Source organism: Haliaeetus albicilla, chromosome 15 (assembly GCF_947461875.1).
Source record: "Haliaeetus albicilla chromosome 15, bHalAlb1.1, whole genome shotgun sequence".
NCBI lineage: Eukaryota > Metazoa > Chordata > Aves > Accipitriformes > Accipitridae > Haliaeetus > Haliaeetus albicilla.
This window is the reverse complement of record NC_091497.1, coordinates 29,087,367-29,111,299: the sequence shown is the minus strand read 5'-3', so window position 1 is coordinate 29,111,299 and position 23,933 is coordinate 29,087,367.

Here is a 23,933-nt window from a genome sequence, read left to right as displayed (position 1 = left end):
TTCATTTTGTAGACATAAAAAGTCAAGTGTGTGTAATGACTAGTCAACTGAGACAATGCTGACATTTTAGGTGTACAGCTTCTGAGGCCTTGAGCCAGATATTCAGAGGAATGAAACATCCACAATTCCAAATGATGTCATTAGGAAATGGAGGTATATCACTGCGAAAAAGCCCAGCCTAAGGGATCAGGTCTCTTGTGGTCCTTGAGATGAACAACCAAACTATGCTGGATTTGCTATGATGTATAACTGTCTCTACTGATCTGTACAGTCTAGGAAAGGAAAGATTCTAGTCTTCACTAAAATGTCAAAATTTGCCAACAGAGTACATGCTATACTAAAGCTACATTTTCTTGGGGAAAAAAAAAAACAAAAAAACCACCACGTTTGGCTTATATAAAGTGTAATATAGCAATTATGCAAACTGACAATTCAACAATGACCACAGTACTAATGTTTTATATAGGCATATATAATGTTTTATAGGCAGACACCAAGACATTCTGATTTTGAAGGAAGGATGATACCAGCTGAGAGTCAAAGTGAGTCTGAAAAGTGAAAGAAGGTGCTAGAGACAACCAAGCATATGTTGTTTGGTATGTTAAAGCAAACAAACAAACAAAAAAGTGGAAAGAAAAAATAATAAAATAAAGGTTTAAAAGCATCCTGTGGGAAGAAATATGGACCTGGATTGCTTTTGTGTAATAACAGTAGTGACCTGCGAACTAGGTCAGGGTCTAACAAATGTTACATCAGTGGAGAATGAATGGAGGGAAAAAAAAACATTTGGATGTTCTGAACAAACAGCAAACAGCTGATGAAGCAATTCAAGCAACCTCATCATCAGCTTTCTGTGGACTTGACCTTGGAAACGGATCCAATGGCCCCGTACGACCTCATTGTCTTGTTTATCTTCTGTGACAGTTTGGAAATTTAAAATGAGCCTTTACCTTGAATTCTTTTACTAAATGCTCTTTTATCCAGCATGTGTCAACACGCTTTATTGCATTCTATTATTTTAGTTCCTCGTCATAGGTTCTTCTCTGTCCATTCAGTGGTTATCAGATGGAAGTTTTTTACAAAGATTGGTTCTCAGCATGGAGCCAAAGATCTGAAGGAGACAACATTGTATGTAGCTGCATTTCTTCTAAAGGTAAGATACACACAAAATATCCTGAAACAGCATATTCTGGTCAGACAGTAGAGTTTCTATTGATGCTAGTACAGCTCTATGAAAAGAAAGAGTTGTGAATACACATCTTAAACAATGAAATAATTTCTATTCATCACAGTTCACTTTAGAAGCTTACATTGTAGCTACACATACGTGAGCAAATTATCTCGATGCTCTTTATAGTCAATACGGAAAGAAGTGCATCTAGAGCGTAATTCATCTGTCCTCATCAATTGTACCGTGTCCCTTTCTTTTTCAACAGCACTTCATTCATATATTGAAGGAGCACACCTAAATAGTTGGGCTGTACCTCTGTGCACAATACGGTATTCACAACTGCACATCCTTCTGCCATCTAAGTGACAAAGAACAAAGAATAACCTTTGCTTACACTTTCCTGCAAATAGAATTAATTGGCCCAACCTAATTTAATATAATTGATAATGCCTGCCTCCTTTTGTTCCTCTGTAAATCAGCAGCACTTTGTTGAAATGCAAGAGCCTTCGGGGGTTTAAAGCAAAAAAACCCCACAAAACAAAACAAAACCCCAAACCCCACAAAAAACCCACCTTTAAATTCTATAGCTTAATGACACCTCTTGGACTTGCTAACAGAAAAAATATCCCAGCTGGGAAACATTAATTTTCCAAACATTATAAATACTTTGAAAGAGTTAAGTGAGTTATTTTCAGAGTCCGTAAGAGAGATATCAGCTCTTCTGTTTTATACAGAAGCTTTTCTTGTCACTTTCTCCTTACTAGTCTTTGATAAACTTCTCTAGTTGACTTTGGCAGTTCACAGTCCTTTACAAGCAAAGAACAATATACCTTCTGTAAAGCAACCAGTGGCCTTCACAGCAGCCCTTGTACTATCAGATTCAAGATAAACACTGGCGTATGTTCTTTAAAGCAAGTAAAATGTCTCAACGTATAACACATCTGCGGTTCAGCCTTGCAAAGTTGCTTTTATGGGACTTAAACAGCTGAAGGGGTATTTCCATGGTAAGAGCCCTAAGCTAAAAGTGAAATCAGCCTGCACCGATCAGATCTATGTACCAGTAAATTGTCACAAAATCAATGGCTATGTCAATGGCTTTAGTTTATTGCAAACACAATAAAAAATGTTAAGGAAGAGATTCATAAAAGGAGAAGGGTGCTTTTTTTCTTGCATAATCCTTTTTTTTATTTCTTTTAGTTTTCCTTCCCTCTACTCTTTTCCTGTTCTGTCTTTATAGGCTGTGAATCCACAGTCATGTTGTTTTGGTTTATGAAGGTACTGATCGCCAGCTGCTGTGTAGGAACTGCCTACGTATATGCTGTAAGCCTGTAACAAATGCAATGTAATTCAACTTGCTGTAGCGCATAATTGAAGGAGTATAAATGACATGAAAATACATTACGTTTTTCAAGGACTAAAAATCCTCACACACAAAGAACTGTCATGGCTTATGTGATGTGTAGTAACTTTTTTACCTGTAGTAGTTTGACAATGTGCCTGAACTCCAGCACTGCCTTATTCTAAATTTTTTGAGTTAACTTCCTTAATATTTACTTCCCCACAAAAATTCCCCTTAGACTCTTAGTAGACTATAATCTTCAATACTTGATTTAGCAAGTTTCCCTTCAAAAGCTGTAGGCTATTTCTGTACATCCTTGCTGGAACTGAATCTGTGTTGCTTCCCACCTTTTTGCTTCCTTTGGTGTTTTTTGAAATTGCTGAGGTGTTTCCATTGTTTGCTAATGCAGAATGTGCACGTTGTTTCATACCTCCCACTTTCATCTATCCTTGCCAGCCACAAAATTACTTTTTTTTCTTTCCACACTTAGGCTATAATTTCAAGCAATTCACTAGCATTCTTTTCATTACGAAACGGAAATATCATCAGAAATCTAATTATTTTCAGGGGTGAAAAAAAAGCTTTGGAATGTTGTAACATTATGGCACATGGTACATATATGTCATGCCATCTGTGCTATATGTATTTTTTTTTCTTTTTTCCCTGGTCCAAATTTGCTATTTTTCCTCCCTCCCTGAATGTACTGTAAGTCCTTATGTTGAACAGATGAGTAAAGACATAATTAGACGAGATCTTCCATTCAAACTTGAATGGTTTGTGAAATTAATACTTCATTCACAAGTCACCACTGTCCCAGTGGAGCCTGAGCACTTCTACAGTTCTCTAGTGTAAAGCAGGTTAGATCAGAGAAATAATTTTAATTTGTACTGAAATGTCTCACAGAGCTCATTTATTCAAATATCACAACTCACTGGGAGAATGGTGACTTGCAGGCAGTTTAGGTGAGACTCAACTTTATAAATCACTCAAACTGAATCAGAAGTGGTGAGGCTGATACAGCTAGAGATGTCATTACATGAAATTTTGAGACAGACAAAAACCAGGAAAACATCTAGTTTGTGCTAAAGGCACAAAGTAAACTAAAACAGGCCTCCCTTGTATCACCATTCATGAGTGTTCACATCTGAGGAGGAATTGTCAACTCCATTGATAATACTCCTCAGCCTGACTTCTTTCTAGAGATTACCGCAAAAGTATTTCAGAAAGAAACATAAAGCAGCAGCTGAATGACAAGAAGACTGAAGCCTGATCGAAAGACACTGAAAAGGATTTTTAAAACTTCTTTCAACTGGGGACCTGAAGAAGACATAAGACCTGCCTATTATCTTGAGGTAGGAAAGGGTAGCAAGAAAAAAGCTCTTCCATTGAAACATATTGTGTTAGCACAAGTAATAGATTGTTTTCTCTTTAGTTGCCTGGCTCCTGTAGCTAAGAAAAAGAACCAGGATTTTCCACTGCTGAGGTCCCAAATTAAATACATATTGGACCCAAAATCTTTTCTAGCGTTTTCACCCACCTTCTGAGTTCAAGCTGTTCAAGTGTCAGTTTTTTCTAGCTTGTAAGAACTGGTATTTTGTTGTGTACCTAGAAAGGCATAATACTGTCACTGTAGTATAAATCATGCTGATGACACAGAATAGGACAAAGCTGCTCAGCATTACCTATCACTGTCAAACAAACAAACAAAAAGTTTGTCTGACAAACATAGCTATTTAATTTTTTTTTTCCTACTTCAGAAACATGAATGAGTTATGTGTTTTGGGGGAGCCTTCCAAAAGCCTGTCACTGATTTTTAGCTCCAGATTGCCACTGAAAAAAAAAGGTGGGTGTTTGACTTCCCCTGTGCCACTGAAAATTTCCTCTAACGTGCTTCATGTACTTCTTTGTGCTTCATTCTTTATCCAACGAAAAATTTATAGCTCACCCTTAGATACTCCCTTTTGTCTGTACCAAACATTGGTGGGAGAACACTGTAAAGCATTTACAAGAATATTAATTCCTGTTCTTAAGTGGGTTCACTTTAACTGTTTTCATGCCTACTTTGTGCTTGCTTCCTGTCAATATTGCAGTGATCAGGCTTTACCAGTGATAAAATTCATGAAATGTACCTTCAGCTTGAATGCTTATTTGCCAAAAGCAAAATCTGAATTGCATAACTAATCAGTGGTGTGAATTTCAAATATCTAAGTCAATATTGCACTTCAAAAATGTACCTCAGCATGCAATTTAACATTCTTACAAAATGAAATTTAGCTCTTTAGTGTGGAGCAAGATAAAGCCAATTCATTGTCTGGAAATAAAAGTTAAATGGAGGTCAAGCAAAGACAGTACTGTGAAAGTTATAATGTAGAATTGAAAAGGTATTTGGGTATGTAAAGACTCATATCAGGTTTACGATTTACATTATCAGATTAAGTGATTACTTCTATTGCTTTCACAGGAGGTTTAGACATCAAATCAGTTTACAAATCTGAAAAATTCTACTGAACACCTACCTTCATCTTTATGCACTAAAGATGGCATTAATCTCAGAATAATTTCTAGTCAATGGAGGGCTGGGCATCATGAAAGGGAAATTTACCCTGACTCTTTAAGGCATCTGGGTTAGATGCGATGAATCCTCTTCTTGCTGCATTGACTATATGTTATGGCTGGCCTAGACTAGATATTTTAAGGCAAAAGTTAAATTTTACAAACCCTCTCATGTATTTTGGTAGGAATCATAAGATGAAATACCCCGGAAAAACACAAAACCTCATAGTTTTGCTAGTTACAGGAAGAAAACACAAACATATCTTTTCATATTAGATACATGAAAGTGATAATTCAGTGAAAATTCTTGATGTTTTCTTGAGCTAAACCCAAACACTAGTTTAAGCAGAGGAAACTGTACAGCATGCTTTTCTATTTATATGTGAAGACTGAGAGAGTGTGAATGTTGGTATCTGTGTATATCCTCATGCTGTGTCAGTTTTTCCAACAAGATCGTTATTCAAGATCTTCACCTTCCTGTGTTCGCCTGCTGATTTTCCCTTAACTTCTTTTAAACCCTTACCATTGCATTTTTTTGGTTGAAATTGCAAACTACTGAAAAGATTCTGGATTGGGACAAATTAGGTGAAAATACAATACTGCCTTCCCTACGAAACTAAACATCAAGATGACCCTTGATGCTATTTATGTGTATCTTGCATTGTTTCTCATGAAGAATCATAGAAGAAAATCAGATTAAAATTTAATCCTTCTGTGTAATCACCATCTGGGTCCTGCAAACATTGGCAAAGTTCCGAAACAAAATGTCATAACCTAGAATGCTCAGGGTGAAAACCTGGCTGCATTGAAGTCAATGGTAAAGTTTTTATTGATTTCCATGGATCAAGGAACTTATTGCAATTATAAGCATAAATCACGAAGAATCTATCATTAATTTTTTTTAATGTGTAAAATGACTAAAGGATATAGACAGATCTTCTTTATACATTACCTTTAGCTATTATATGTCCTCCTATGACCTCAGATTTGAGCTCCTGAGCAGTTCTAATTATTCAGAGCAGACTTACTGTAGAAATGGCTTACACATCTGTCATATTCCCCTAAAAGGCAAATTTAAAGCCTATACTGTATTTATTATGCTAATTCACTTTGAAATCTATGGTGAAGGTGCCTCATGCCTTTCAAACTGAGTTTGCATAGTAAATTTAGCATGGGTCATGGTGGCCCACAAACATTATCCCTGAAGCAGCTTTAACAGTGCCCTAAGGAAGTGTGTAGTACACACACTGTGAAATACACGTGTAGTGAGAAAAAGGGGGGAAAAATTAAGTACTTCTTTTTTGTGCTCTACATTTTAGTAGTTCTGGGTTTGGGTTTCTTCATTTAATATCTTTAGTTGTTGTAATCATGCTTTCAGAAGCAAAAGCACTTAGCAATTGTGCTTCTAATGTGGTCTTTCCATAAAATGGCTAGCTTTTATCCGAATTAACCTTTTCCAGACTTAAGTGTTAAAAGGTGTTTTTGTTATTGCCAAACAGTCTATTTTCTTCTGAAAAAAATACCCATCACCACCCACCATCAGTGACACAAAAAAGCCAAATAGGTATTTAATTCAGTATTCTCAGGTTTTTAACCACCATCCATAGTGTTGTATTTTAGGACCAACAGGTCCTAAAAATTAGAGGTTTTTTAATATCTGTTAAAGTAAAATGTTATAGTCAGTTTGAAAAATGAATATGCCTCCCCAATGTATGCAAAGTACTATTACAGTTATTTTTCTGGATTAAAAAAATACAATAAAATGAAGTTCAGGTTTCGTATGCATTCACTATCTAAGAGTGAAAATAATAGTGGAATTCAGCAATCATCCCTCCCCACCAATCATTGCAAGCCATATAATTTTAAAGTTAAATTTAAGAGCAATACAAATGTGTTTAAGTATACAAATGAACAATTAGGGAAGACAAATAACACTAATGCTGCTCCATAGTGGCAGTTCTGGCTATAGCATAGTAGTTTGTTGTCCCAGGTTATATTAAAGTGATTTTAAACATTTGCATTTCTTTCACTTTTTGCCTAAATGAGTCATTAAAAGGTGGGTTTGAAGTTATTTTGTTGCCTTAAATTCATTTCAATATCAATATTATAGATATTTTGCATACATAAGAATTCACAAAAACTGCTCTGCTGGTCTGATTTGTGATCTTCATTGAGTCATTTCCCTGCTTTATTCCAGATGTCTTCTTTAGGCTTCTAAGGAATGCACTGCGTTAATGAACACTAATACAGTTTTTATAGTCCCCGGGGTCCACTGTTTGCACAGTGTCTCTTAAGTAGCAAGAAGATCATCAGATATTATGAGACAATTAATGAGTAATTAAAAAAAAAAAAAAAGATGAAAAAGATGCATCCTTTAGAAGTTCATTTATGTATGTCTTTTACAAAACATTCAGGCACATTTCACATAGCTGTAAAAATATATATACCCCTTACACATGTGGTGAAGTATTTGAATAAAAAGGAAACAATATTACATGAAAAATATAGATATCAGAAAAGTCAGATGGGAACTGCAAACAAAAAAACCGTTCAGAAAACTAATAAGCAAATGTGAAAATAGTTCTCCTCCAGTCATCACATAGGTTTTACATCCGAGGTAGAGAGGTGTAAGATACTTAGCATATGTGTATTTTCAGGTCAGTTTTTCTCTCATTCTCTATTCTCTAAGCTGAAACTGAGGTCAAAATTATGCCCTTTTTCTTGGAGTCTCAATGGTTTTCTCAGCTGTCATACATGACAATATGGAGTAGGTATTTCTTTTTAATTACCGTGGAAATGATCACGTTTGCAATACAAGTAAAGGCACCAAGTCTGAGTTGAGGCTTACTGTTTAAATTTAGATTCTCTACTGTTTTACATTAGGGGAAGTGAAAGGAAAACAAACTGTGTTTAACTTAGGTTTTCATCTCTCACAGTATAGCTATTAAAGTGTATTCTGGAAAATGCTATTTCAATCATCAAGAAAACTCATCACAATGACAAATTCTATGACATTTATACATTGAACTACGGTTAGAAATTCTGATATGCTTGCACTATAAAAAGGATGATGTGATGGAAAAAAATATTTCATCTGGGACACTGAAAGTACATAGGGAAAAGATCTGATGTATTTTATACATGACTTTTGCCAGTTTCCATTTCCATATATCTATTTACATGTGTATGGAACTATATGTGTATATACATATGCATTTGAGTGTGGTTGTGGCATGTGTAGATAAACAAATTACTACAATTCCTCATTTAAAAATGAACATAAAATAATAATTTCATTATCAAAAGTGCCTTTCCTTAAATTACAGTCAGTCCTGCAAAAATTCATTAGTTTGCCATAAGCGTTATTTATATCAAGTTGTAACTGAAAAATTATATATATAATGAATACCATTAAAATACAATAAAAGGAGTCACAGGGAGTCTTGATGATGTACAAAACATGTTGTTTTACTGTATGTTACAACTTCTGTAAAACATTTACATCCTCAGAAAATGGAAATGTAAATTTACCAAAACAAAAATGCAAGGCTTACTCATCAGGAATACAAAGAGACCAGGGATTCTGCCTTGAAAAGCCACAGAATAAACATAAGCAACAGTGATGGGCTTCATGGGCTGTCTGAAGGCTGGGAAGGCATTTAAGGACACAGTTTCTGTAGGGATGTATGTTGATCACATTGCCTCCTTGCCACCTCATCAGCGAGTCAATGGCAGAGCAGGTCTCTGAAGAAGAAAGCTGGCAGCCCAACTTCCACCATTTTTTACTTTTGCTATCTACAGGTTTTCTGGTTTAAAGGCAGAAAGAAATGGTCTGATTTTCAAAGGGATTTAGTATTCATGACTTGAAAGATCTTCACTGGCATTTCATAATATAGATCTCTCACCGTTCTGCATCCAACTTTCAAGTCTATGCCGAGGAACAAGATTCCTCTGTTCTTTACATGAACTCTGCCCTATGTTGGGAAATACTGTTGAGACCCTTTAGGTCTCAGATATCCCGGTAAATTTGTTTCTATGCACAGCAGAGTGAAGTGATGTTCAAAGACCTGTCTCTGAGGCCATCAGAGAGAAAAATCACATTGCTTACATATTTGGAGTTATTTTGACTAGTTGTATAAAATGTCCTTCATAAAAGATTGTGCTTATATCCTGAGTATTGTATTACACCACAAATAATGAGATGTTTTGCCTTAGGTCTCTAAATATGAATTTTTAAGAAGCCCATTGAATAGGGAGAATATGTTGGAAAAGTGAGCCTGTCTCTAAATTAGTTAGAGATTAGTTAGAAAAATACTCTAAGCACAGAGTATTTTTCAGGTAAATGCAAACACTCTAGATGATGGCACAATTTCTGTAAGAATATGTATTGACATATCAAGATTACCTCAAACTTGAGTATCATCTTACAGAGGACACAAATCAAAACAGTGCCTCTGAAAGTATTGTATTCTTCAGAATTTTCTTACAAGGAGCTGGACTATTTCATATAAAAAAACCCAAACATGTCTGCTTAGACTATATATCTTAAGCAAAGAAAAATAAAATTCACATGCACCCAAATTCAGTCTTCATATTTTCTGGGAATCATAGAATGGTTTGGGTTGGAAGGCATCTTAATGATCACCTAGTTCCAATCCCCCTGCCATGGGCAGGGACACCTTCCACTAGACCAGGTTGCTCAAAGCCCCATCCAACCTGGCCTTGAACACTGCCAGGGATGGGGCAGCCACAACCTCTCTGGGCAACCTGTGCCAGTGCCTCACCACCCTCACAGTGAACAACTTCTTCCTTACATCTGATCTAAATCTACCCTCTTTTAGTTTAAAACCATTACCGCTTGTCCTATCAGAACATGTCCTACTAAAAAGTTTGTCCCCATCTTTCCTGTAGCCCCCCTTTAGGTACTGGCCGGCTGCTATAAGGTCTCCCTGGAGCCTTCTCTTCTCCAGGCTGAACAACCCCAACTCTCTCAGCCTGTCTTCACAGGAGAGGTGCTCCAGCCCTCTCATCATCTTCGTGGCCCTCCTCTGGACTCGCTCCAACAGGTCCATGTCCTTCTTATGTTGGGGTCCCCAGAGCTGAACGCAGGACTGCAGGTGGGGTCTCACCAGAGAGGAGTAGAGGGGGAGAATCACCTCCCTTGACCTGCTGGTCACGCTTCTTGTGATGCAGCCCAGGGTACAGTTGGCTTTCTGGGCTGTGAGCGAACGTTGCCAGGTCATGTTGAGCTTCTTGTCAACCAACACGCCCAAGTGGAAGCAAAAAGGTTTCTTTAATATCTTATATAATATATAACATATAATTATATATGTAGTTATTATAATATATCTTTATTGTAACATAATTAGAAATAGAATTATACATATAGCTATACATATAATTATTATAATACAGGATTAATTGTATATAATTAATCAAATCTAATAATATTCACAGGTGGAAATTTTGAAATTTAAAAATAAACTTAGAGAACAGAAGAGTGTTTAACTGGAAGACGGTGCAATAAAAAAACCACTTTTGAATATGTTGACATAGTTTCGTAAACCTAAGAAATTAAATAAACTTTCAGAAAGTACTGCATCTAATATATTAATTTATGATTTCTGCCAAAGATAAACTGAATTTTCTTGTTTTTTTCCTACAGGGGAGTGTTTATATTAATTATAAAAATCGTAGAAAAATATCTGGACCTAAGTTAAACCTAAAAAAGTTGTATTGCTTTAAGGAATTACCTTTTTGAAATTTTTCCTTCCTGTCAAAGATGATTTTAAACCACTAATTCAAAATGGTGCAATGGTGCAATTTGAAATAAAAAATCCCATAAATACTGCAGTTCCATAAGACCTACCACTTACATATGTCGCAACTATATATTTTTAACAAATTTCATATAAAATTTATGACAGCAGTAGTTTTCTTACTACAAACAAAAAATATGAAAATATTACCAAAGTGGTTATGTCTAGGCCTCAGGTGTAAGAATATATTCTTACAATCTTATCTATTTATTTTGCCTATAAACCATGGGTTTTAAAGCATATTTTTAATGAGGAATTCACATTTATTTTTGCAAACAGAGAGACAGATATGGTTTATATTGTTTAATTTCGCAGTGATTTCCTGGGTGCAAAAATGAAAGGCAAGGTGAAGTTCTTTTAGACATCTTATTACATTAGAATATAAAAGCCACTTTGCTAAATTAGTTGGCAGTTCCATTTTTATCCTAAACTAAACCCCAGATAACACATAATCTCTCTCTGGCATACCTTCTCAGCTTCCAACAATCATCTGTTAAGGGCTGCCTACTTTGGAAATTGCATCCAAATTGTTGTTTTTAAAAGACATTAATTGTCCTATGCCTCATTAATTTGTCTAATCCCTTCTAAAATTCATTTATGCTTTCAGTCTCCACAACCTCTACTGATGACAAATATGTAAGTACTGAGGGATACAATATTTATTTTCTGTTTTTTTTCTGACATAGCAAGAGTTTCCTCTAGAATCTCCTACTTTCAAAGTACTTTCTAATTCTCCTTTTATCTATTTGTATCTTATTCATTTCTCATGCTTTATCTTCACATTCCCTTGTACCGTATCATTTCTGCCTGCTCCAGGGAAACATCATTATCACATCCCCAAACGTTTGCATGAGATTCTCAAACAACACTGACCAAACCCTTTTCATCATCTTTGACAACTTAATGATTTCCAGTGGCAAACAAGTAACATTAAAATTATGTAAGCCTTGATCTCCTTTCCATAACTATTACATTGCTTTTACAGATATGGAACTTATTCTGCTTTCTAACAACCTAGTCAGTAAGTGTTGTGATGTCCAACTGTAACTTTTCAATCAGGAATACTTTTTTTTCTCATGCAAATTTTATATCAGCAAAATTTGTGGCCTCACTATTCCTACCTTTTAGAATATTCTGAACAACATGAATAACAGCACAGATACCTGAGACTGGCTGTCACCCTTCATTGATGAAATAACAGTTTATTCTTATAATTTATTTTCTCTCTCTTAACCATTACTTAACGCATGAGAGGATTTTTTCCTTCTATTTTGAGACAGCTTAATTTCTTTAAAAGCCTGTTATAAAAGATCTCTTGAAAGCTTTTGAAAATCCAAGTACAGTAAATCCACGTGAATAACCTCATCATGCTTCTTGAGTACTTGAAAATAATTCTAATAAATTTTTGAAACATAATTTCCTTCTGAAAGATAGCTCTTTTGTTCACTCCTCCTCATGTTCATACTTCTCCCTTATTTTGTATTGCTCTGCTAATTCTACTACTAAGTATAATTTCTACATATTTGACTTAAATTGAGGTTAAATGGACTGATCTGAAATTTACCAGATTATCTTTTGATGATTTTTTTGGTTAAGACTTCACCTTTTTTTTTTTTTTTTTAAACAAGTTACATAACAAACATTCAGGACTTTTATGTTGCAGTTCCTTCAGAATTCAGGGTCAAGCAACTGCTTTCCTAATTTCATTAAAACTACAGTATAGGTGGTAATTATGGAAGAGTCAATGACAGGTCCTGCTTTCAGAGAGGTGATGCTCTCTGATCTCCAGAAATTGCAGAAAGCTTTTTCCTCAATGCAGTGTTTGTTTGTGTCTATTTGAGAATTGTCACAGTGGAGCTGGCTTTATTCATGAACGCATTAGTCCCATTCATTCGAAGTGAAAGGCATCTGGGATAAATCCAACCGTAACAGCCCAGGCCTCAGGCTGCCACCACTCCTCCTGATATTACCCTGACCTGGATATGGGAGGGCTGTGGGAAGGTGGGATCCTCCGCCCTCCAGAAGAAGAAAGATTTTGCAACTAAATAATCATGAAGTCTTGAATTAACTGCAAAAGGAGAATCATGGTTTTGCCAAAACTCATTAGTTTGAGGAAATCAGAACATCAGACAACGACCAAACAGTTGAAGCCAGACATCCAACCAATGTACATTTACAAACAGCTCCTGCCAAGTACATTTCCAGCGTTTCACACCAGCTTGCCAACTCCAGCAAAACTCAAGCTTCCAAGTCACCCCGTCAGATCGCCTATTCCTGTGAAGCCCATAGAAATTGGTGTGACTATTATCCTCTTGGTGGTGTTTCCAGGACTTGTACTCCTGAAACATAGGAACCGTTATGTCCCAAGTGTCAGGATCGCAAGGACTACCACATCCACGTTTCCAAGGCGAGCAACCAAGCAGCCTGACACAGTCATCATCCTGTAATGGTAGATATCGATATTTTCCTGTTCGTTTCAATTTCTAGTGAGATGAAAACTAAATATCAAACTACCAAATTGTTTTACCAACCGAATTTTCTTCTTTCCTATAGGAGCCTCATAACTTTTAAATGAGGTGAGGTCAGAATTGCATTCATAATCTATGATGCACTTGGGGTTTTTTTTCTTGTAGAAGCAAATTTCTATATCTCTGTGAGGAAAGCAGAGGTATGCAAAACAGAAGGAAGATGCAGATATGAAGAAATAAAAAAAAGTAAGAGGCATACTTTACCAGAATAATTCCTAACTTCAGAAGATTTTTAATACATCTGCTTACAGATGTAGATTACAACTGTAATCTCTACAGACTTCATAGATCTCCACAGGCATGTCTTAGGTTTTTTCCTCCCAGATCTCCTTAGAGAGTTCATGTGAGCCTTTAAAATAAATGTTCATAAGGGGGATTGTGTAGTACAGTACTCCATTTTTTTCAGTCTCCCCGTACCTCAAAGGAAAACTAAATTAATCTCTTTTGCCTATCTGCAGCTATGTTTTGAGAATATCTTGCCGGTATTCTACCACTGTGCTGTTGTATAAATAAATTACCATAATATCAGAAGGTAGGAAAGGAAAAAGCAGATGGTAAGGTGAGAAATACTAAGCCACGGTAAAATACCGTACAGGCTCATAAAGCTTTTGCCCAAACTTTCTCCTTTTTTTGTTTTACAGATTTCTGTATTGCAGCAGAACATCTACATGTTTTCACAAACACAAGTCCATGCCTCGCGGCAGCTACGCCATACTCACAGAAAGTGTAACGCGGTCGGCAATGCGATGCTGAAAACCCTGCGAGGTCCTTCATGTGGCTGTTGCTCGGGAACGTTGCTACCTTCATTCCTGGAGGAATTCCTCTGTGTCACTTGGACCTTCCTACGCCCTTAACTAACTGTTAATTGGTGTTTAAGCTGGAAGCTAAAGGAGGGGTGTAAAAGAAGAGAAACAACCCTTGAGAAAAATCCTTGGGTGGGACCTCTCAATACGAGTCATCAGCCCCAGGGTGCTGGTAACACTGGCAAGAGCATCACAGAATTTTTTTGTGTGGACAGATCAAGCTCTGCCTTCAAAAAAAATGACGTTGTGCCTTCTCCTTCTCCTGTTTCTGTTTCAAAAGCTTGTTGTTCTGATCAGTAAAGCCCTTTAAATTTACATCCTGAATCATGGACTCGTTACAGCCAGTTGTTGTGCCAGAGTGTCTATAACTTTTACCTGCTGTAGGTCATAGATAAATGTTAAATAGCATCAGATCCAGCATTGCCCTGAAGAGTTTTGCATGGAACATCCCTGGAGCTTTTCAACACAATCCTCTTTTGCTTCTCACTTACGTCATTCTTTAGCAATTTCATAATTCCAGCACCAATTCTTTCTTCCCTAACTTCATATACAATTTCATAAGTGAAATCACAACATTTTTTTCATAATGTCTGAGTAGGTAGGACCTATTCCATTCCTATTGCTCAGAAAATTTTATCAAGGAAATCTATGAGTTTAATCTGGCACTTTCAAACTTTGGAAAATTTAGGCCTAATTAGTGCTTTCAAATTAATTAAAAAATGTATAAAAGGCTTTGGACAGTGTGGAGTTCAGACTAATTGTCATTGCAGTTGACAAAATCATATAAAAATATCTTACTTAAATCCCATTGCCTGGGATTTTTAATTTTGTATACTATTTTTGGGGGGGGGGGGAGTAATTTAAATGGTGATGATTACAGTGGTCTACTCAGCTTCATTTGTCTGAGGCTGGGATATGGAGAGAAACATGGTATTCCTCAAATTTTCAGTGCTGCATAAGTGTCACATGGCAGTGATGGTGCAGTAAAAACATCTGGAAAATGTCTTTAGTTTCTCTACTCTTCTTTACTATCTTTTACTATATTATAGGATTCCACGATTTTTTTCAGACATTAATGTATTCAGTCAGTTACAAAAATATGCTTTAATTATAGTAGTACACATATTTACTGGACCCTTTTGAACACGTAATGAGACATATCAAACCAGAACAACTTATTTCACTTTTCTCCTTTCTTTTTAAATGATGTTCTCAAAACAATATTTATTAACTTTTCGTATTTCTGGTCCCAGTAGAATTCCTTTATTTTTGTCTTAGATAAAAATAATGATATAAGATGATGCATGACCAGGAATACGATGCTGTCAATAAGAAGCATTAATTAACAAATTAATTAGACACAATTTGTTTCTTTCCCTCATGAGAGAAGAAAAGAATTTTTCTATGTTGCTGGAAAGCATACTAAATAAGGAGAAACATGCATATATCAGTCCCCTAAATACTGCAGCCTTAATAAACTTCCTCTAGGGTTTCTTTCTCCAGGGTAGATACAAATTGTTTTCTTAAACTGGCTCACCCATCCTTAATCCACAATTTGCCAACACAATTTGCTTCTGCTTTTCGTGATGTCTTAGCAATTGCAGAATAACATGGCCCTTTATAGCCCTCACTCAAATCTAAACCAAAACCACGTTGATGCAATGGGATAATTCATGTTTCGCTACATATCCTCAGGACAGATGTATAGTAGAGTATATTAGATGCTCTGCCCTCTGTGCTGGAAGTGTTTTTCCATTTTAAATAAACACTGCAAATGCCTAATTCTTTCCTGTTTTGACCTGGGTCTCTCTTCAAGTTTAAGTGTATGTAGGTGTCATAAGGGAAAAAAAGCATATAAACAAATAAAAAAATAACACTATTAAGAATATTGCTCATTTTCTTATGTGCTTTGTTGCTCTTGTTTGCGGAAAACATTTCTTTTGCAGAAACAGGAATGGTATGAAGACAACTTGTAAAATCACTTTCTTGAAGTGTTACTTAAGTGCCATTATTCTTTGAACTTTTTTCCACAATAATCATCAGAAAATTACAGTGCATTGAAAAATCAACAGAACGCTTCCTCCGTCCCCCCATTAATGAATGCATTTCCTCTTCTCACTCTTTTATTTCTTTATTTTTCTTTCTCTTAGCTCATCAATATTTTTTTTAAGGAGTCATGTCTTGAGTAAAATTAGTGAATGACACTGTTGGCAGGAGCTTCCTTAGTGGTTGCAAAAAGCCTCTAAGACACAGCGATTAATCCCATTACAAAACAGACATTGTAAGAGGTTTAAGGTAAGGGGATGCATGGCCCTCTAGAGATGCCTATTTATCGACGACTATCAGGAAGCCCTATGGTAACTAACTTAGGCTAGGCACCGGCTTGTTCTCAGCTAAAGTGGGATGACATGAATCTCAACTGAAAAATTACCTTCCGGAACTTTCTCTGTCCTAAAATAAGAAGTACACCTCTGATTCTGAATATAAGGTATTTAATTTTTTTTAATGAGTAATAAATAATAAATTTTTTTTGACCTGAGGAAGAAAATGTTTTATCTTACAGTTGGAAGAATATGAAAAAATATTAAGGAGAAATAAATAGAAGATTTAAAAAAAAACACACTGAAGTGGAGAGAGCAGGATGCAAGAAGCAGCTGTTTCTAAAATGCCACAGAGCTTTCCCACTTTCTCTTTGCGATATCTAATCATTAAAAATGACAATGGAGAAGAATGTGGCTGATGACAGTGGAACTGTCAGTGTCAGAACTGATCATGCTGTCAATTATTTCATAACTGTCACTTAATAAATGACTAAATTTCTACAGATTAATCCTATGCTTTGTGTCTTTGTGTATCCCTGTTTACTTCTGATTTTCGCTTAATTGAGTCTGACTGTAAGAATCATGTACAATGCCAGAATATTGCAAACAATATAGCTCTGAAGCAGATAAGGTAGCAAAAGATCAATTAAAGAAAGAATTAAAAGCTAATAATGTGAAAGTTAAAGTAAGGTAGTAAATACATTAAATTATACCTTAAAGACAGAAAGGATATCTACCTTTCTCCCTATATAATTAGCCTCAAAAAGGGAAGACCAAATAATTTCTTCTTACCTGGAAGATGCTGAGACTTTTTAATTACTGTATGAGGTAACTGGATAGTCACTAATGAAAATAAGAAACAACACAAAGCCAGAATTAGAAAAAAATATATTATGATATGCAAAAATAGCTAAACAAAACATTCAAATCTTCTTGAAAATATTTGTATGGAGCCAGGGTTGGGGTTTTTTTCTCCTTTTCTTTTGTTTCTTTTATTTCAGTCCAAAAATCTTTCTTTTAGCTTTTCTGTAAGTGCATATGATGTCATGATATGATATATATCATGACATGTTTTCACATGATATCAGTAAATCATCATGATCATCATCATCTTCAAAGCCAAGAACTTAATTTTTCACTTCAGAACGTAGTGTATTTGTGTCTAAAATAGCAGCTTGACTTCAGGTTTAACCATAGATGTAAACTAGTATCCATTTATGTAACCCTGATGGTTGTCAGGTGATAAGCCAAGATAAAAAGTTCATTCTCTAACAGATTTCCCATGTATCGCAGCCTTGCCAGCTATGTAAGCAGCATGCCACTGCTGTATTTACTGTAATCAAATTTCTCTAGAACAGCAAGTTGTTAGGGCTATTAAATGTCTCAACTGGAAACCTCCCATATGGCTAAATTGAAAGGTGGCAGCTAAACAGGCTGAATGAACTTGTGCTCATTTAAGTAGCATGCCCCAAATGCTTCCATTGTCAAATATACAGTTTTCAAGATCACTTGTTTACTGAGATTTATTCTGAGCAACCACCAGATTTCTCTTAAGGTTTCTGTCATTAGCTGGTTTCTCCTTATGCTGAATGCTGCAAAAATGTCACTGCACCAGCAGTCAAGATGTTCAGGTTCAAGTGATCTTCAGCTGGGTCACAGACCCAATTATGCCCCGAAGTCCAAAGTTGGGCTTCCTTTTCACAAGCAACATTGCTTCACTAAATAGCACTGTACTGAACCTGCCCTCATCTGATACAACTTAATGGGAAGAACAGATGCTCTAATCATCCTTTCCTTAAAAATGAAATGGAAGTAGTTTAAGTTTCATTTAAGGAAAAAAAGATAGGTATGTTTTCTATGGGTTCTTTGGTTTTGAACTCTCCATTGGCAAGTTCTTAAAACCTGGCCTTTAACCTCATAGAGAGGACTTTATACAAGAAATTAATGAATTTTTGTGAATTTATATGTATCTTTATAAAGACAATCACTGGTTGCAGTTGGATTTTGGTGTGGTTTTGGGTTTTTTTTTAATACAAATAATCTGCAAAGTAATACTTAAAAAAAAAATGAAAACCAGCTATGGATTTTAAGAATCTTTCCAGGATTAGAAAAAATAGTCTAATTACAAATATGCCTCACCATAAGCAGATAAGTTCTTTCATTTACGTTAATTCAGTGTGATAGTTCAGAACCTGTATTTTTACTGCAGCATGAAATGAAACACAAAACCTCAAAAGCTTGGGATGTTTTGTAGAAAATAAATTGATGAAACAGAACTTGAGATGGCCTATATGACTGTTGCTGACACATAATGGCCTAAGAAACCTGATTAAGTTAGAGAACTTTTAGAAAATTAAAATTACCTTTTTACAGTTGTAGTATACACCAACTGAAAGTTTGAATATCTACTTAAAAGCAAGTAGGTTGATTTTTTTTGGCGGGGGGTTGTGGGTTTTTATTATCATTATCATTAACTTTATCTTTATCATTATCATTATTACTATTAGTAGTAGTAGTAGTATTACTAAAAGTGTTCTATATGGCAGCTGTTTTGAGCAGATTCCAGATAACTAAGTTTGTATTCACAACATCATGGTCTAGTTAAGGAGAAGGATTACTATTGCCCTTCTCTGACATCCTGAGATCACCTCTTCCCTCCTTTTCTCTCTGCCTTTTCTTGTCTCCTGGGACGTGAGGTTAAAAACTGAGTCTTGTGCTTAGGCTAGCCTGCATCACGTTCTCTAATGTGTTGGTAATCCCCTCTGTTTTGGGCTGTGATGTTTCTTTCTTTCTAATGATTGTGTGTTTTGGGTTTTAGTTTTTTTCATTCTAGATAATGGTGCATTAAAATCATTAGCTCTTGTTTGCTGTTAATGATCACACTCCTTTTACTGACGATCTTTGCTTTTAAATTTGACATTTTCTTACTGCCTGCTAAAATTTAGAGAATTGTGACAAACTCACAATAGCTATTTAAGCATCAATACTAGACTCTGGAGAGTTGGTTTTAACCTGCACAAAGCTTTTAGCTTTTTTTTCTCTAGTATTTTATCTGCTCTGCTTGAATATATTTGTGTGATGGTGAACTGAAGACTTGTCAGGTTAAGTCATTCACTAATATAATTTAGGTTTGGTGGGGTTTGTTTTTGTTTTTGTTTTTTTTAAGAAAAAACACATTAAAAAGAACCTAGTTAAGGGTAAGACTGAACCTCTGTACCTTCGCAAAGTCTCATATGCATCAACAGGGTATTTTAATTTAAACAGATCGTAGATATAAAAGATGAAGATTGGCCTTTTTGAAGCAAATAGAAAACCTCCCACTGACTTCACTGAGGCCAAGATTTCATTTCCAGATCAGCTTGCAGAAGGTTGTGAATTAAAAAAAAAAAAAAAGTCTAAATTGACAACTAATATTACTCAGAATGAATAATTCAACCAAGTCTGTTTAAGAGAATTGTCCAGGAAAGATTTACACCATTCATTTTAAAAGAAAGAAACAGAAAATTGTAATAAATGAGGTGGTGACTTTTCTGAGCTATAGCTGTATAAAAATATTTCCCTCTGGATAGAGGTGTTACTTTTATTGTGCAATAATAGTCTTCAATCTTGGGCTTCAGGCATTTTATCAGGATCTCAGTAAATGGTCTACCTTTAGGACAATATTTTATCATGATTGCCCTTAAAACTAGTTACTATTTATATGACAGAGCATTTATAGTTTTGATGGTTTGGCTCATTGGACATAGTCATGCTACTGAACAGCCAGTGGTGACAGAGACAGTTTCTTACATCAAACTACTAAAAGAAAAAGCTGTTTTAAATGTAAGAAATTGAGTGTTTGCCATGAATGCTAACCCAATTCAGCATGCTGTTCCCTGAATCCCTAGAATATCCAGTATTCCTAACTCCAATTTGAAGAGCAGACAATGGAAAAAAACAGGCAATGAAGAAAATTCTCCAGTTATATACTTTTGATTCCTCAAAGTGAGAAAGTGGGTTGGAAATACAAGTGGTAAGTAAATAAGACCAAAGAAACAAATTGTGATAGTAACACCTCTACAGAACAACTTGCCACACTTAACAAGTCTTTTCAGAAGCCAGAGATCAGTCACTATAAAAAACTATAAAGTGTTATAAAGAGTTAATATTAAAGATATGTATTTACATGAAAAAGGAACATGTTGTGGCAAACTGAAATGTATTCTACTCATATTAGTATGTAGAGAAAAATATCAGCAACAACTATGTAGTCGTGCTGTCGCACTGCTACTTCTCTGATATTATGTAAACAGTTTTAGAACTGTAGTGAATGAAGAATGTTCATTAAATCCTGGTTTTTTTTGTCATTAACTTCTTGACTACAGACTACTGGTAGTGACAGAGAGTATGCTGATTAGTCCTTTGTGAATACAGCATTTAAAATTACTAAATTAATAGAATTTTAATTATTTTCCTCTGTTTTCACCCAGCGCACCTCTTCTTTTCTTACTACTACAATGTTGTCTGGAGTGAAAAACAAAAACAGGGAGCCAATAAGGGCAAATTTTGTTAGGCAATTCATTTAATTAAACTAAATGAAACTGAAGGGAGGAACTTGAAAGAAGAATTCCTTCAGAGAAATTTTATCCACAACAAAGATTTTAAAGCCAGTCTGAATACTGTATGTCACATATGACAGCATCAGAAAAACGTTTGTATCTCTTAATGCATGTAGAAGAATCAGAGTTTCTGCATGCAGGATACGTGCCAGGTAGATTCAAGCAGAAGGATTCATCTAACCTAGCTTTAGACTATGAGCTGTCAACATCTGAACTAGTAATCCTACAGCTGCGTTGGTAGTCAATGAAAAGAAACAGGGTCCTTTAGAGCACTTTTGACTTGATTTACCTGACTGGGGGTGAAATGAGGGTTTCATCGAGGTGCCCACATCAACTATACGGAGGTGAGAATCATTAGCTCAAGCGAGTGCCCAACTGTCTCTCGCTCAAGCTTCAAGCTGACCAGATGCTATGTGAAAAGAGTATAACAGAGCCTGAGCTAACAACTGTAGAGCAGTGGTCTCCCCATTTTTTTGATTACACACCCCCACCAGTAAAAAATTTTTGAGCACGCACCCCCAGTATAGGTATATTTATGTATTTATAGATGATAGACGTGTCTTGGCTTTACACGGTAAGGTTTTGGTAGCAGGAAGGTGGGCTACAGGGGTGGCCTCTTTGAGGTGAGACACGGGGCTGCCCCCCCATCAGGCAAAACTGGTTTCAGTTGGGTCCAAAATGGACCCACCACTGGCCATGTACTAATACATTATGTACATTATAAAACGTATGGAAAAATGCAAAATAAAGAATGGATAAGATACAGATGCAAAGGATGAAATAAATATTATTTTTATAATTTTATTTCATGTGACTTATTAATGGTACAAAGAATACTTTCTTCCTGCACCCCAATGGATTGTCTTGCACACCCCAGGGCGTGCTTTCTTTCTGACTTATGAGAAAAAAACAAGAATATAAAAATTCACTCACATATTTTCAGTGCTTTTTAATAATTTATATAAGAAGTGGAATTTCTTTTTCCATACGTTTAAAAAAAATCTAGTTGTGTGTTTATTTAATCATTATACTCACATTCATGTCTGTCTTTTCCATTAAAGAAATTATGCTGAATGAAGAAAGGTCATTGGTCTTTCAAGAAATTTAGAAGATTTTGTCGTTAGAGAGAACAGGAATGGAAGGAGCATGGACTTGCTGAAGGGAGATCAGAATATTATTTCAGCTTCAGGATCTATAGTGGAAAAGGGCCCAGAAAGGACAAGAGTAGGAACATTTGAGCAATCTTGAGAGCACTCTTCCAAGAGTGAAAGTCATGAGAAAAGTGGTGAGACATGTAGACCATAGTAATGCTATGGAGACCACCGAGCAAAAGGTGTGGGTCTTGAGAGCATTTCAACTTGTTCTGCAGAGTTGGCCATCTTCTATCGACTCTGTAAGAATTTGAGGACTGACATCCTCAGTCAGCTGCAGGTGACATGAATTCCCTGTAAATATTTAATGGTGTGTTCAAAAGGGAAGCAATGGAAGTTCATTCTTTACTCTATCTCATTAAACCCAACATCACTCATTTTCAAACTTGAAATACCTCTGTCCCACAAAACCTTGTTTCTCTACTGCTTCTTGCTGTGAATTATTGATATTATTTGTCACACATTATAAAGGCCAACATCACCCAGTTGGGCTTTGGCAAGGTGAATATTGTGCTTGCAGTGGGAGCAACAGTGCATAATGTGCTTTTGAATGTGGGAATAGACAAGCTCATTGTTTTATGGAAAGCTTCTACTTTTGATCCTTTATTTGTTTTGTTGAAGGAGATATTTGTAAGCCCAAGGAAAAAACTGTATAAAATATCCTGCTACTTTTTTTTGATAATGGAGACATGAAGATTCTGGTGAAGAAAAAACTAAAATTAAGAATTAAAAGACAGTTTAAAATGCACTTTAAAGGAAAATACAGATTTGTTTCTCTCAGGTATAAAACCCCACCTCTACTGTCCAAAACTAGCATGTGCTATCCCTTGCTTTATCTATAGATTACAACTTCAGCAGTACTTTTGATTTAATTTGTGGTTGTTTTTTTCCTAGTCTTAAAACAGTATTACCCTTATTGCTGTGTCCCACTGATTTGCCAAGCTTGCAGCTTTTCTTAAATACATAATCATTTATATCATCTGTTGGAGAAGTAAGAAAATTTCCCTGCTGAGCTGTGACATCTATCACCATGTTTGTCATTTCTTGTCATCAGTGATGCTCTCCTACATACTTATTCACACATTTCAAAGGATCACTGATATGGTAGTTACTCTCCACTTTGGTATTTAGTGGCATTCGAAAGACCATTTGCAGTTGACACATCTTATGCGATGTAGTGTAAACAGAACATTAAATAAGGCTCATTATAATGAAGAGACATTTTAAGACAGCTTAAGGGAGAAATAGTGGATCTAGTTCCATTTATGAACTACACAACTAAAAACGGCTGCTAGTATCACTGTAATTCTATTTTTCCACTGGCAAATTAAAGGTCAGACTAGAGCAGGAATATATTTATGTGGTGTTATTGTAATAGACCTGTAGTTTGTTAATTGAAGTTTCCAGCACATATCTTTGTGTCAGTACTTATGGTGACAACACACTGGTGAATGCAATATAGGTACAGGAAAAATAAGTGCCTGATACTGTGTCCATTTGCATACCAGATATGATCAGGATCTCAGTCCGGCTTATATTAATTTCAATTCCAGCACTACTGTGGGATCCAAAGAAGAACAAAAAAGCAAGGAGACATTTTTGCTAAACTGTTTTGTTACTTTGCCTTTCCACCTCCATTCGGTTCATGTT